The following is a 15,237-nucleotide window of genomic DNA, read 5'->3' on the forward strand; positions in this document are numbered from 1 at the left end:
GAGGTTAGATTAAATTTCTATGTTCTAATTATGGAATTTGAATTCTCTTTGCACTAGCTACTCCCAATGCCTTAACCACACACCCTGAGGGGAATACACTAGTGTCTAGTCATACCATATTTTGTAGACAATAAGACTGGTTGCAAATACAATACAAATGATTTTGTTATTGATTTCAGGATATGAGATTTGCTGTTACCAAAACATAATTAAGCCTTAAACTTGATGGTTTTATTTTTAAGCCTGTTGTGAGCAAGTGTTTTCTTTGAAAAACTGGTAATTATAGTTTGGGATTTCACGGATAAAAATACAATCAAATTTGCAGAACTAATAAAGGAGACAATTGGAAAGTGTTTTTTCTTGGTATTGAATTTTGATAAAAAGTGAGTGATAAGTTTTTTGAACCCTTTGAAAGATTTTGTAAAATCTGGTAAAAAACTAAAGATCCTGGATGCTCTTGGGTAGTGCTGAGCAAGTTTGCACTGTATCTGCTTATGGTTGTCTTTGCTCCATGCATTCAGCTCTGCTCCTTCAAAACAAATTTTCAAGGAGGAAAGAAACAGTTTTTAAGAAATTGGTTCACATTTACAGATGAGGAGTATTTAATGCATTTTCACATCTTCTCATGTTTTGATGGCTGAGTCTGCAGAGGAAAAAAACCTCCTTGTGAGGAAGATCACTAAATAATGTGGGTAGGAGCAATAGCTCCTGTGTTCCTGTGACAGCTGAGGCTGGTGTACAAGGCCACAGGAGCCTTTGGGGAATACAGAGTTTAAGCTGGAGCACAGGCTTTGTTTATCCATTACTTAAAGTAATTTTTAAGCTTTTTAATTCCAGAGAATAGTTCCAGATAAATCTGCAAGTTAAATTTTGGTGTGATACCGTTGCCTTGGCTGCCATCAGATGCCCCTACTCTTTCTCTGGAATCAGGCTTCTGGCAAGGTAAAAGCTTGTCCAAGGGGCTGAAAGAAAAGGGAAGTAATTGGGTGTCGGCACCACTCCATCAGAGTATCATTTGTTTTGTTTGTATTGTGCTGTCCAGAGCCTTAAGATTTGCTTTGAATTCTTGCCTCTATTTTGCCTTTTGCAGAAGTGTGGGTGGGGAGACCTCCCAGGATCTCTGTCCCATTGCCAAGCTCTGTGGTTCTCGTGCTGCTCCCCTGATATTCTCCTGCCTGTCTGGGCTGGTGGGTTGCCAGGATCCATCCCACCAGGTCCAGAGGGGCTTGTGAGTGTCTTCTACACCAATGAAATATCCTGTTCTCACTTATTGTGCAGTCAGTAAACTCGTAAGTCTTGTGAGATTTGTTTTCATTTCAGTGTTGTCTTTTTTGGTGTTCAGCTTCTTTTATCTTGCTCTAAGAGTTTTAATTCTTATTTAAGGAGCAGCAGGGCAATATAAGGTTCATTTAGAAAAAAACCCCAAAAAACAACACCCATAAACACCCCAAAAAAGCACCACTCCCACCTCCACTTCTCACTCTAGCCATCTTTGAGAAACATTGTGTCGCTGGTTTTTGTGACTTTTGACTCTTGACTCTGTTTTCTGTCGCTCAGGGACTGCTTTTGGTCATGTCAGGAGTCAAATTGCTGATCTGTCTGAAAGTGATCTTCGAGGGTAGGAAAATGGAAGATTTTACTTGCTGCTCTGTGGCAGGTGTTGTAAGAACCAGATTTGAATACGTTTTCCCAAGTTGATGGGAAGAGGCCATAAACAACTTACTGAGTGTCTTTGGAAAGCTCGTGATTCTCTTGTAGGAACCAAAGGGAAGAATAGAGAGAAAGCCTTATAATTACAAGTAAATCTTAATGTGGTTTAGCATTTCCTAATTAAAAACCCTATAGATTTTGGGTGTGTGTACCTGCAGATTCATCCTTTGGCTTTATTTTGATGAACAGCATATGTCATAGGATACCAAGTTTTCTTCCTAAGTCAGGTGGTACAGAAATCTAGAAACTGATGTGGTTTTTTTTGAGTGAAAGTATTCAGAAAAGAAAGGGGGAGTGTGTTGAGTCAACTGTTCCCATGATTTCAATTACATATTGTTAGTGAATATCATATACCCAGCCCCAGGATTGACTGACAGGGGCTTCTCCCAGTCAGATCCCTTATGGAGCTGCAAGATTTCACTGGCCAGGTCCTGAGGGGGCAGGAGTGGAGTTCAGACCAATGAGAATATCCAGACTGCGTCTTTCAAAATGCTCTTTATAAGGGGGAGAGCATGGAAAATAAATCTCTCTGTTGCCACACCAACATTTGGGGGTGAGTTGTGTCTTTGTCTCCTTGCCCCTCACCCCCCCCCCCCCACCTGCAGTCTAACAACATATCATAAAAAAGCATGTAAAAATTCCATTGAAAAGTGTCTCAATATTTTCAAACCTATGCAGCCAGATCACTTAATGGCGTCTAAATTGTTATGGTGTCAGAAACATAGAAGGCTTTGAATTTAGTGGGCCACATCCCCCCTGTTGTTCTGCTTGTGCTTTGAAAGGAGAAGGTGCACCTGGGGTAAGAAGAGCGTGCAGGCAGTAGTGCCCTGCCTGCCTTCTTGGGATGTGGCTCTTGAAGTCTATAGGAGATGCTGTGCTATGTATGAATATTATCTTTTCCTTTATGGAATTGGGGAGGTCACAGCTTTCTGGAGATATTCCTTTAAAATAATGTTTATTGTTTCTGTGTTACTTTGAAGACTTTATTTAAATTGTAGGTAGGGACGAGGTGAGTGTCACTAACTCCATATGGGGAATTCTGACTACACAGGTATGTCTTTCAGTATGTCTTCTCTTTTCAGAGAAGGTTTCATTTTAGTCATTAAGGGAGTATCAAGGCCAGAAGATTAAAAGAATGTAGAAGTGAAATGGGAGTTAAACTAAGCAGAGTTAAACTAAAATTATACATGTCTTTTTAAATATAATTGTTCAGATTTGTGCTGGTGGTTTGTTTTAGTCTGCTTAGAAACTTTCTCTTTCCTCTGTTATTTATTGTCTCAGACCTCAAATGATGCTTAGTTTCTTGATTAAAAAAACCACCAACCATGATATTTCAGTGGGCTTTTTTTTTGGGTGGGTGTGGTTTTGGTTTTTTTTGGAGTGGTTTTGTGTGTGTTAGTTTCTGTTTTTATTTTTACTTTTACAGAACCCTTGGTAGCTCCCTCTTCAATATACTTGAAAAGTATTCCTGAAGCTTCCCATGTAGGGGGGAATAGAATATAAGAAAATAAAGATAGTGTAGAAAGTAAGCTTATCCCTAAGGAGTTGCAGCTGGGCCAATTAGCAAAGATTAGGAACAGGCCTGACTTTAACAGGCCACAGCTGTAACCAATGAGAAGAAAAGTGCTGTAAAAGAGTGGGGTGGCTGGGGGAGAAGGGAACTGGAGTCAGTGGCTGCTTTGTGAAGGAGAAAGAGTCAGTGCTCTGAGGAGGTGCCTGCGAGAAACACCAAGAAGGTATGGAACTTTTGTGATAAGGAGACAACAGTATGGAACTCTTGTGATAAGATGGCAATATCCCATACTGAGTGTCCCATTTTTTGATGCCCAGAATGTTGGTCTTTTTGCTTTAGGTATTAGCAGGTTTATGTACAATATGGTTATAAATTTGTGCTTGAAGTCAATAATGGCAGTTCTGCAGCTTGTGTTGTTTTGATTAGGTACTCAGAAATGCCTATCATAATTGCTGTATCACTGGCACTTACAACACACAGCTGTAGGGAAGTGCTCACTTAGAGCATACCACAGGAATGTTTGATTTTTTTTTTTTTTTTTGACATAGCTAAAAATGCAGTGTTAATGAAAGAGAGATTGTCATTTAGAATAAGAGTGCTTCATCTCAGTGTCCCCTCAATTTTCAGTAAACCTTTTTGTTTTGTAGTTGGTTTCCTTGCCAATGCAAGGCATGTTATGACTTGTGTGAAGAAACATTTAGTATACATACAGGTTTATTTCTTTTTAATAAAAAATATGCTTTTGTGTAATGGTGGTAGTTACTGTTTTTTTTTTTGTTTTGTTTTTCTGCATGTAGGTTGTTAGATCCATATGCTTCATAAATCCCTAACACTTTCCTGCCACTGACATATTTAATAGTTGGAGTTATCTGCAGAACTAATTGTGAGTTAGAAAATGGGTTTGGTTGCCTGAAACTGTTCAGAATATGTAGCCCAGTTGTACTTGAAGGTACACATTACATCAAATATTTTATTAATGCTGGCTTAGCAGACACACCCATGTCTCTGTGTGGATTTCTCTCTCTTCCCAGTTAATGATGGGAAGCGATAAGAAAGGTGAATTAAAATTACATGCTTTGCTTGCAGTGATTATCCCTAGGTAAGGTGATGCTTCCTGGGCACCCCCGTTGGCTTTCATGGTGGAAAGTCTTAGAGACTCATTTTTGCTTTTGTGCTTGGTGTGTCCCCTGCTGTGCCTCCCACCTCTGCTTGTTGGTCTCTGCCACCCTCCTTCACTCATGCTTGGAGCTGCAGTGCCAGACATGGGGTTCAGCTGCCTGTGATGGTTCTCTTCCAAGTCCTCTGCTTGGATGGTCTTTGCCATCCTGCTTTACGTTTTTGTTTAGGATAGCATGTGGGTTGTTGTTTTCCCTTCCCTGTGTGCAAGCACATACAGTTCCTGCACAGATGACTTTTCTGAGATGTCAGGAGGAAACAATTTTCTCTGAATGAAATTTAGCTCTTGAGATGATCTTTTGGAGTGGGGGGAGCAAGTGTGTGTTGATGCCCTTGTCTCCTGGGGAGGTCATGGCAGACCAAAGACCGTAGGTTCTGGGAAGTTGTGGCAGCAGCTCTGGCCACAGAAAGCAACACATAACTTTCCCAGACATTTTCCTGGGGAAGGCTGTGATAAGATGAGAGAAAAGGAGAAACAATTCTTATCTCCACTTGCTGCACCTTTTGTTGTGCCCAGGTGGAATGTGTTGCGGATATTTGTTTACCAAAGGGTGATTTCTTAATTGGACACTGGATGGTGTTTGGATGGATTGACCAATTAGGTCAGAGCTGTACTGGACAGTTTGTAAGAGTTGCAAGTCTCTTAATAAGTATGATATAATAGAATAAAGCAACTGATCAGCCTTCTGCAATCATGGAGTCAGTGCTAATTATTACCTGTCTGGGGGCCTGCGGAGACAAGAAGTCACTACAGTTCTCCCATTAGCCACATCTTTTTGTCAGCTTTGCCCATACTTTTATAAAGTGAGGCACTTGTTTTGAACAGTTATGGCTTTGAGAGATATACCCCCCTCTGTCCTGGAACTGAACCCTTTCTGAATGAGTTTATGCTTAAAGTCAGCGATGGTCAGTCTCCCAGCAGGTTTAATAGGTCAGTGGTTCTAATAACTGCCAAAGTAAATGAGGATAAAAGACCAACTTAAAAAAGCCCAGCCTTTCTGGGCTAGGATGTATGTTTTGTACACCTGATTTTAGAACCTCTTGAAATGTGAACTGGAAGCAGTCATGCTGAACCTTGTTTGGTTGTGTGGCATGTGCTGCTATCAGTGAAAAAGCTTAACCCAGTTAAGCTTTGAAGGGGAAAATATCACAATGAAGCCTTGAAGCTTTGAAGGGGAAAATATCACAATGAAGCCTTGAAGGGGAAGACAGCACAGTGAGCGTAGAGGATAGAAAAGGTTGATGTTGTGGTACAGGGAGGATTGGTCCAGTGCTTTGGTTTCAAGAAACTGTTGCAGCCCTACCTTTAGTTCTGTGTTCAGCTTTGGGCACCCTAATATAAGAAAGATCTAAAGCTGTTTAAGAGTATCCAAAGGAGGGCTGTGAAGATGGTGAAGGGCCTGGAGAGGAAACCATCTGAGAAACAGCTGAGGGCACTTGATCTGTCCAGCCTGGAGAAGAAGAGGTTGAACAGAGGCCTCACTGCCATCAACAGCTTCCTCAGGAGGGGAAAATCACTTCTCTACAGTGACCAGTGACAGGGCCTGAGGAAATGGCTGGAGTTTCAAGGGAAGTTTCGTTTGGATATTACGAAAAGGTTTATCACCCAGAGGTGGTTGGGCATTGGAACACACTCGCCAAGAAAGTGGTCATTGCCCCAAGGCTGCCAGAGTTCAAGAACCATTTGCACAATGCTCTTTTGCACATAGTGGCCTTATTTGGGCTGTTCTGTGCAGGGACAGTAGTTGGACTTTGATTCAATGATTTGGTGTTTCCTTTTGATTAAAGTTGGTTGCTTTATGCTCTGCCTATACTGGCAATTATATTCAAATCACAAGTACTTGTGAGGAGAAGGTGCTGTTGTGCTGGTGCACTGGGCTTTAGCTGTACTGCAGAGGGCTTGGAATGACATCTTCCACAGTGGAACTCAACCAGATAATGTTCTCTAGGAATGCATCCAAAACATGCTGGCCTCTCACAGGTGCCAGCAGCATATAAGTGGACTAATCCTGATTGGAAATCTCACTGAGGACTGGTAGAAATAGTTCTGCTTTGCGTGTCCTCTCCATTTCTTATGCAGTTGTAACCACAGAGGTGGTGGGAGGGCCAATGCCTGACAGCTTGTAGGGATTCTCTGTTTGACTACAGTGTTGCAGGTACACTACCTTAAAGAGAAATGTAACAGTGAGTGCTGAAAGAGAAATGTGAGTATCAAACTCCTTTGGAAATTTGTTTTTGATGGGTTGGTTGTTGTAAGGAGGGGCTGGCTCTCCTGTTTCTCAGTGTCACCTGTCCAATAAAGGCACTGGGTATGCTGTCACCGTGGTCAGAACCTGTGTTAGACATCTCTGGCCTTGTGCTAAGGCTCCAAATAAGGGGCTGGGGAAATAAATAGTGTTTGCAAATAGAGAAGTTCAGCTTGAGGAGAGTGTTGATTTTCAGGGTTTTTTTTCATCACTCCCCTTTTTATAGGGGAGAATGGTATGCAGCCATTTGGGGAAGACTGACTAAAGCAATCCATATCCCTTACAAAGCACTTGGTGACTCCTTTGTGTAATTTGGGATGGTCACATCCGCTGTTGTGAACAAAAATGTGCTAAGATGGGCGGTGTGTGTGTCTGGAACCCAGGCTCCCCAGGCAGCCCTGCTGAGCCTCAGGGCCTTTGAGACTGTTTGGTGCCTAAAGGTGCAAGAGCAAAGAAAAACAGTTCCCTGTTTTGGGGTAGCTCTTGCATTCTCTTCTGGCTGTGAAGTGGTGTTTTAAGGATGTGGTTTGTGTATAATGGTTGAATGTAGGCTATAACTGGCAAAGATTGATGCCTAAGCTGTGTGTGTGATTTTGGTTGGGTTTTTGTTTCTGTTCTTTTTTTATTTATTACTTAGAATCTAATGAAATTCAGAGAAATTACTTCAGGTGTGGATAGTAGGTCAAATTTTCTTCTGTGATTTGTTTTTGGTGAAGATACTGAACAGCTTTATAGATGTCAAAATGACCCTTGCTAAAAGGGATAATGATTATAGAGTGTAAATATGAAATAGATGAAACATAAGTCTGAACTGGCATTGCAGGCTGTTGAGGTAGCAGACTGTGCTTGTGTGTTGTGTATGCATGTTAAAGATAACTAATGCTACTTATGATTAGCTGTATAGTGCCTGTCTGAGGAGAGAGTCAGATGGACAGGGTTCATTAGTGCCTCTGAATTTGTATTTGCTTGAGTAGAAAATGTAAGCTTGATATTGTCTTAGACTGCCTTCCCTTTTAATAAATAGTATATTAAATTTATCCCACTAATATTATGCTAAAGTTTGCCTCTGGAGTAACAGAATGAAAGATGGAGTGTAGCAGGTTGGGCACTACTGAGGTCTGACTTTATTTTCTTTGATTGTGTCTGCAAAAGCAAATGTGATGTCAGCACGCTGGCATTAGGCAAAATCACAACAGCGACAGTGCATGTGTAGGGCTGAACACTCCAGCTCCTGGTGAGAAACCAAACAAACAAAACCATCTCTAGAAAATTACAATGTTACACAATTAGAAAAGAAATAGGACACACTCTGACACTTTTATATAGGTCAGTAAAGATTTCAAAGAATGTATCTGTATTTTCATGCTCTTTTGCTGAAACTTGTGATGCTGATAAATTATTATCCAATACTATGCTGTTCATTCTTCTTCACTGCGCGCCTGAATTATTTTTCAGCTTCCATCTTCTATTTCTTCCTAAGAATAATACAGTTAGGTTTAGCAGCAGAGTTCAGATGTTATGCTTGAGTTGAGGTAGTTCTTAATTTTTTATAAGAAACACCTATTTATAATTAATTTATGGTCAAATACTCAGGTGACTAGCAGAAAGGCTAATGACCTAGCATCATGTATTTTTCAGAATTTTTATCAGACTAATTTAAATGCTACTCAACTATTCTTATGTTTTTCTTAAACTAACAGTCTGTTAAGAATTCCCAGCTATTTTTTCTTAGATTTGTTTAATTAAGATAATAAATAAGAAGAAATATAACTACTGCAGTTTCAGTAATCTCAAAAACTTTTAGTGAGCAGCTCACTTATGGCCCTGTATTATAAGTGTTCTTTAGCATTACATAAAAAAAAATTACCATCTTGGAAGGAGAGGTTTGGACAGAACTGCAATGTCTTCTTTCAGTTACTGCTGTAGGTATTTTCCAATGTGATTCTTGGAAGTGCAAAAATAATCAAGGTATGCAATGCATAAAGAGAAAACTGTGGTCAGTTATTGTCACATAGGTGATGGTCCTGGTTTGATGTTTCACTGGTACGCTCATTTTTTCTTGGTTACCTGGAGAGCTTCACTTTTTAGTCTGCTGGGAATAAGGAATAAATGTGCATTATGTGGGACACTGTTCTCTCAGTGCAGAGTATTTCTCTGCTGATGATCTATTGAGTTAACCAATAGTGTATATTTTCAAACAGTGAAATTAAATGAATGCCAGTTACAAATCTGGTCCTGCAGATGAAATAAATAAGAATGTATAATTGAAGCAAATACTATGCTGACTGTGCATTTTGCATATCTTGAAGTTGGATACACTTAGAGAAGCAGTGACTGTGTGCAGTACATGCACTTCTCCAGCCACTGCAGCACTGGTTGCCAGCACATCTTCCTCAGTAATTTTTATAGCTGGAAGAGATATTCTGTCTTACCTGTAACTGCAGATAAGTCAGGCTGACAGAGATGTGACAAGACAGGACTCTGCTGTGTGTCAGGGCCTTAGAAGCAAGGAAAGGTTTCAGCAGTTAAGGATATGAAGAGGACCAGCTGGATATGGCAGCTCACATGTGAACAGCAGGCTTTGCTTTTGCAGAGAGCAAGCTATAGTTTTCAGGAGTGTAATAAACCTTAATGGATAATGGACCTTCAGCAGAGGGGAAATGTATGAAGGGGGCTGAGAAAATGGCCTCAAGTTGCACCAGGGGATGTTTAGATTGGATGTAGGAAAATTTCTTCACTGAAGGGGCTGCCAAGCACTGGAACAGACTGTTCAGGGCAGTGATGGAGGCACCATCCCTGGAAGGATTTAAGAGATCTTTTGTTGTGCTTTAGGAATTATATTCCCCAGTTTAGTGCTCCCATCAAGACTCTCCCAAATCAGACACAGCTCACTGGCTCCCCACCTCCACCTTCCCCTGCCTTCTTGTTGTGGGGTGGAGTTGAGAGCTGGAGGCACAAAAAAGTGAAAATTAACAGTTTACTGTAAAGAACAATAAGATAAGAAAAACAGTAACAGCAACAATATTAGTAACAGCAGGTATAAGATAAATTATTTACACAGAAAGTGAAACAGTACCAGACTATTCCAGGATGTGAGCTGATATCAAATAACAGCAGTCTGGCCATCCCCTCTTCCTGGCTGATGTAAAAAATAACCCCTGACCTGGCTGAAACTAGAACGTGTGTAGGTAGATGCAGCACTTGGGGGCATCATTCAGTGGTAAACTTGGCAGTTTTGGGGGTTGGACTTCATGCTTTTGAGGGACTTTTCCAACCTAAATGATTTTGAGATTCTATAAGCACTTCCATTTTATGGCAGTGTGTTAAGGGATGATGCTGCAGCCAGTTAGTTCTATTACTGTCTGGAAGGCTATCCTTAGATTAATTGGGTGGATTTAATTTATTTTCCACACATCCCCTCTTCTGTAGCAAAATAAACTTGGAATGTGCATATTAATCAGTGCATACTTTTTTTCTTCTGCATACTGTCCTCGTTGCCAGCTGGTGATAATCAGACCATGGCTGTTTGTCATTGTTGCTGACAAACAGGTTTTGCATGGGCTCCTGCAGTGTGTTCCTGTGCTGGGGCTGTTCAACGTCATGTGCTGCCAGCTTGGGTGCTTGTGAATTCCTCTGAATCCATTTGGCCTCAGCGTGACCCAGATCAAATGTTGCACTCTGTGATCTTGTTACATTCTGTAGCTTACCTTGACTGTTTTGATGCTTGCCTGACCATACACAAGTTTATTATCTGATTTTTGCAATTTGTTTGTGATAAACTGAATGGTGAATTAGGAAAAGGGTTAACGTTTCTGTTAAAAAACTAAACCCTGCGTGATCCGTATGTGTGACGGTGGTCACAGGGGTCTCAGGTTGAGGGAAGAGATGACAATTTGACTCCATATTTCAGAAGGTTTGATTTATTATTTTAAGATATATATTACATTAAAACTACACTAAAAGAATAGAAGAAAAGTTTTCATCTCAGAAGGCTAGCTAAGCTAAGAGTAGAAAAGAATGAGTAAACAAAGGTTTGTGGCTTGGACAGAGAGAGCCAGCTGTGCTGTGACTGGCCATTAATTCCAAACATCCACATGAGACCAATCACAGATGCATCTGTTGCATTCCACAGCAGCAGATAATCATTGTTTACATTTTGTCCTTGAGGCCTCTCAACTTCTCAGGAAGAAAAAATCATAAGGAAAGGATTTTTAATGAAAAGATGTCTGCAACACATATGCGTGTGCACTTCAGTTATGTTTAATTTAGGTTTATGTGGTTGTTCAGAATTATCCTGGGTTGTCTTGAATTATCAAGAGTTATCTTGGCCTTTCACTGTGCTGGTGGAAGAAAGGCCAGGCTCTGAGCCTGGGTTGGTGGCCCAGTTCTTTACTGTACTGACTTTCAGAAGCTGGCAGTCCCTGGGATTCTCTAGTAATTTACATTGTTTTTCAAAACAAGAAATCAACAGAGCATCCTCTTGGTGTTGGTCTGTCTTATGAGTATTTTGGTTTATAAGTAGTATCTGTAGCTTCAGTGGTAATGGGTTTCAGAGGGAAGCATCATTCTGCTCAGGGGAAGTGAGGATGTTCCTCACCAGTGCATTGGTCTCATTGGGTGAGGAGCATTTCATGTTTCACCTGTGGGTCTTTGTGGGACCCTCTTGAATTTACTGTGTGTTTTGTTTGTGAGAAAATAAGTCTCTATTTTACTATTTAAATTGTGTCCTTGGCAAACTGGCTTAGAGGTTTGTATTCCCCAGAGGATTTAATTGGAATATGAAATGAAGTTGTCATTGCTGTACCACTGTATACCAAATATACAGTATTGCTGTCTTTTTTGTGCAGGAAAAATAAAAGGTTCCTTTTGTTTACTTCTTCTCATTTGCTCAGAATTCAGAGATAGACTTTGTAGACAGCCTAAGTACTGATTTTATTGGAGTAGTACTGCTTTGCATTCTTTCATTTGTTTTTGTGTTCCTTGAAACTTGGTAGGCATTTACTTTGGAACTGTCTTTGCAAATATTTTCCAAAACTGAATGTAGTATTCAGTTTCCAAAACTGAATGTGGCTGCTCTGTGGTGTTTGGATTGTGGGCAGCTTGTGTAGAGTTTGTGCTCTACATTTAGTACTCTGGTCAAATTCCCTTTCAGGAGTCAGCATCCCTGCTTACAGTCTTTGGATGTTGCATCAAGTGAAATAAAATGTATGTTATTTCTGCTTTCACTGAATGTAGAAGAAGCAGATGTTTTCTGTGATGCTTTAATCTTATATTTTCATTTTTTAAGTGTCAGCAGAGCTGTCTGGGTAAGGTTTGCAGGTGGTGTGGGCTAATACAGGTGAAAGAAGTGGGAGTCCTTCCCCTCCTTTGCATCCCCTTATTCTTGTCACCCTCTTCTTTGCTGCATTTATTCTCTGAGAAAAACCAGAATTAGTTTCTTCTGAAGGGACCTATTGTTGTAGGGTGTATTTCAGTTACAGCCTGTCCCATTTTACTAATGTCAAGGAAAGAGATGTCCTGTTATGTTAAAGGCTCTGGTTTCCATCCCTTGTGAGCTGTCTCAGGCAAAGGAAGAGGAAGAATTTGTTACGTTGCGTTTGCACGTGTGCATTTTTTTACATTATAATGTACTAAACAAATTGCCTGTGCAGGCTCAGAATGAAAGCATTATGCATGTAACACTGATCCCTTCCAAGAATAAATGCTTGAGTGTTCTTGTATTGTGCTGGAGATCTGTGATTCAGGGAAGACTGAATGGCAGCTGGGACAGTGCAGGTTTTGTAGCCATGTGCTGTTATCAGTAGGATAAGGAATGAGAGGACTGCTCAAATAGTGGTCTGAAAAAGGTATTTGGTCAACAGAGTTGATTTGGAGTGTTTGCTTTTCCAATAATTTGTTGTTAACTCTCAAGTGAGTTTCTCATCAAATTTTAGCAATAGTAAATTGCATCGTAATTTTGAATTTTTTACCTGACAGACTTTGTAAGCAGCTTAATATACAGATAGCAGAATAATAATACCTCCATATCCCCAAATATGGATTTACAGAAGTTTAGGTTTTTTCAGTTTTTTCAGTCCTTAACGTTCCTAGCTTTCTCAATGGTGTGTTTGGAGTGAAGTGATTGTTGGGTAACAGCTCTGATATTTTTTAACAAGCTTACTTTCCTCTCCAGACTTCAGTCACTTTCTTTTCTTTGAGTACCCATAAGTACCCAGTAGTTAATTTCCTAGCAACTTATGGGAAAAAATTCTATAAATCAGAAGAAAGAAAAAAAAAATATATATAAACCCAACCCCCAACATCAGGCTAATTGCATTTGATGGATTCTAATAAAATGTTTTAAATCACAGTGGGTAGATAGCTAATATCTTAGAAGATTCTCTGAGCCAGAGACAGAATGTAGTATCTGTGTGAGGAGGAGAGCTTTGCAAGTCCTGTGAGAACAGACTGAAATGTCTGATGACATGACCACCTTGAAACCTTGCAAGCACTAGAAAATATACTTTCATTCCCTCAATTGTTTGAAAAGGCTACAAACTGATGGCTTGACATTAAAACAAATCTGCATTTAATTTATTCTTCTCTATAATGTTGTCAGAGGTGTATGTTGTAGACTCTAAACTTGTTAGGCAAGCATATTCTGAAGATTTACCAGCATGGTGAAAAACATGAGTATGGATTTAATTCACTGTGAGTGTGGAAGGAAAACAGTAATTGTGTTTACCCTGTTAAAAGCAGAGGAATTCTTGCAGAAGTACTAAAATTCTCTCAGTAGTTTATGTTTGTAAATTAATAAGGTGAACAGATGTTTGCCAAAGTAAGGGATGGTTTGAGGAAGAAAAAAGCCTTTGTGACAGTTTACTCTTTGGGAGCCTGGCATGAGCCCATTATTAGTATAGATTTGATACCAGAAAATTAAGGAATATCTGAAACTAAGTACATATGCTTTTGATGATACTCTTTGTTACCTTGAAACAGCTTCAGCTGTCCTCATGGTTCTACAGCGCTAGTAAAAACAGTGCTGGTGTTAATGGATGATATTCCATATTATGTTAACAAAAGGAAGAACCACATAATTTACACTGGCTGACTGCAGAGGGTGAGGATGACATGTGACCCTGTCATCAAAAGGAAGAACTCTGTTACCAGTTGGAATGAGTTGAGGAAATCTTAGTAATACTCAGTTTTCAAAATATTGTGGTGGTGGGTGATTTGCTGATATGGAAGTATACCATTAGTAAAGTCCCCTTGCTATGTGTGTACATACTGTGAATGTAATATGAAGAATTGCCTTATTTTGAATAAATCTCAGTTTGGGGTCCTGCGTTGTGTGCAAGTGCCTCACCACTGCAGACTGAGTGTGATGAAGAGCACTTATCTTGGCTGAGCTTAGGCTGGGCACAAGTTAGGGAATTGCTGTGTCTTCTTTTGAGGGTTTCCAGAGCCTCGGGAGCCCAGCACTGCTGCTGTGCTGTTTTAAGCTGAACCCTCTTAACATCTTGGCAAGTGTTGGGAGCTGTGACCATGTTCATGAGCTTGAGGACAGGAAGGGAGGAGCTGCCTGCTTATAGCTCACTGAGAATCTGTCTCCTGCTGGAAGGCTGTTGCTGCCAGCTTGCAGGGGAGCTGTGAGCCCCAGTGCAGGTCTCTGACCTTTTTACCTGTCTTGGGTTGAAAGCACTAAATAATTTCTGGTGTCCTTCTGTTTTGAAGGTAGTGCTTGAGATGGTCTCAAGGCTCATATGAAGATGGAGTCGTCCCTGCTTGAACTTTTCACCTCTGTTATATTTTCAGGCCATCTTTTTACTATTTTCTTACTTTTGCTGTGCCTCAAAGAATCCTGTCAAAGTTATTGTGGCTGCCGAGCATGGCTGCTGCTGCTTTCAGCAGCAGAACAGGGTTGTAAATGGAAGTAGAAGATGAAGGGAGTCTTGTGAAGGTGGGAATAGAAGGCAGGTGTTGGTTGCCTTAGATTACCTTAGGTAATCCATGGAATAAGAGCAGATATTGAGGTAATTACTGATGTCACCTGTATTTGGTACTATATTTTCAGTGGTACCATTTCTTTCAATCTCTAGGCACAACAGGTGAAATGGAGCCTAGCTGTGTAAGACATCTTGGGTTTAAAGGTTTCTTGCCCTGAGTGTGAAAATGAATGTGTGCAACTTTGAGAGAGCATATTCTTTCAGAAGAGGAAAAAACATCCATACAAGAGACTTTGTTGCTGCTTGGGCAACTTTTGCCAATGTGGTTTGTAAGTACTTCTTAATATCTGCAGATATATCTGTGTGGAGAATTGGAAATAAACTGTTATGTTGCTGCTCTGTGGTGTTCAGTTTGTGAGCAGCTTGTGTAGAGTTTGTACTCTACATTTAGTACTCTGTTCAAATTCCCTGTCAAGGTCAGCATCCCTGCTTATAGTCCTTGGATGTTGCATCAAGTGAAATAAATACACATTATTTCTGCTTTTACTGCACACTGTTACCTAGTGATCCTTAAATAAAAGTTGACAGCCATTGTTTCTCTATTAGTGTATGGAAATACAGCTTCCTTGTACTCCCTGCACAAGGCATCATTAGTGTTCAGTGGGAT

The 15,237-nt window shown here is 40.3% G+C and overlaps 1 protein-coding gene across 5 annotated transcripts in view; it reads left to right on the forward strand.

The window, feature by feature from the left end:
* Positions 1 to 15,237, forward strand: part of APP (amyloid beta precursor protein) — a 199,456-nt gene that overhangs the window by 17,024 nt on the left and 167,195 nt on the right. The window contains exon 1 of one of the 5 annotated variants that reach the window (XM_064726361.1): positions 3,344 to 3,446. The exons of the other annotated variants lie outside the window; for them this stretch is intronic. The gene's annotated coding sequence lies outside the window, so the exon portion shown is untranslated. Of the gene's footprint in view, positions 1 to 3,343; positions 3,447 to 15,237 lie in introns of those variants that run through there. 5 annotated transcript variants of the gene reach the window in all.

The sequence above is a fragment of the Zonotrichia leucophrys genome, chromosome 1 (assembly GCF_028769735.1).
Source record: "Zonotrichia leucophrys gambelii isolate GWCS_2022_RI chromosome 1, RI_Zleu_2.0, whole genome shotgun sequence".
NCBI classification, from domain to species: Eukaryota; Metazoa; Chordata; class Aves; order Passeriformes; family Passerellidae; genus Zonotrichia; species Zonotrichia leucophrys.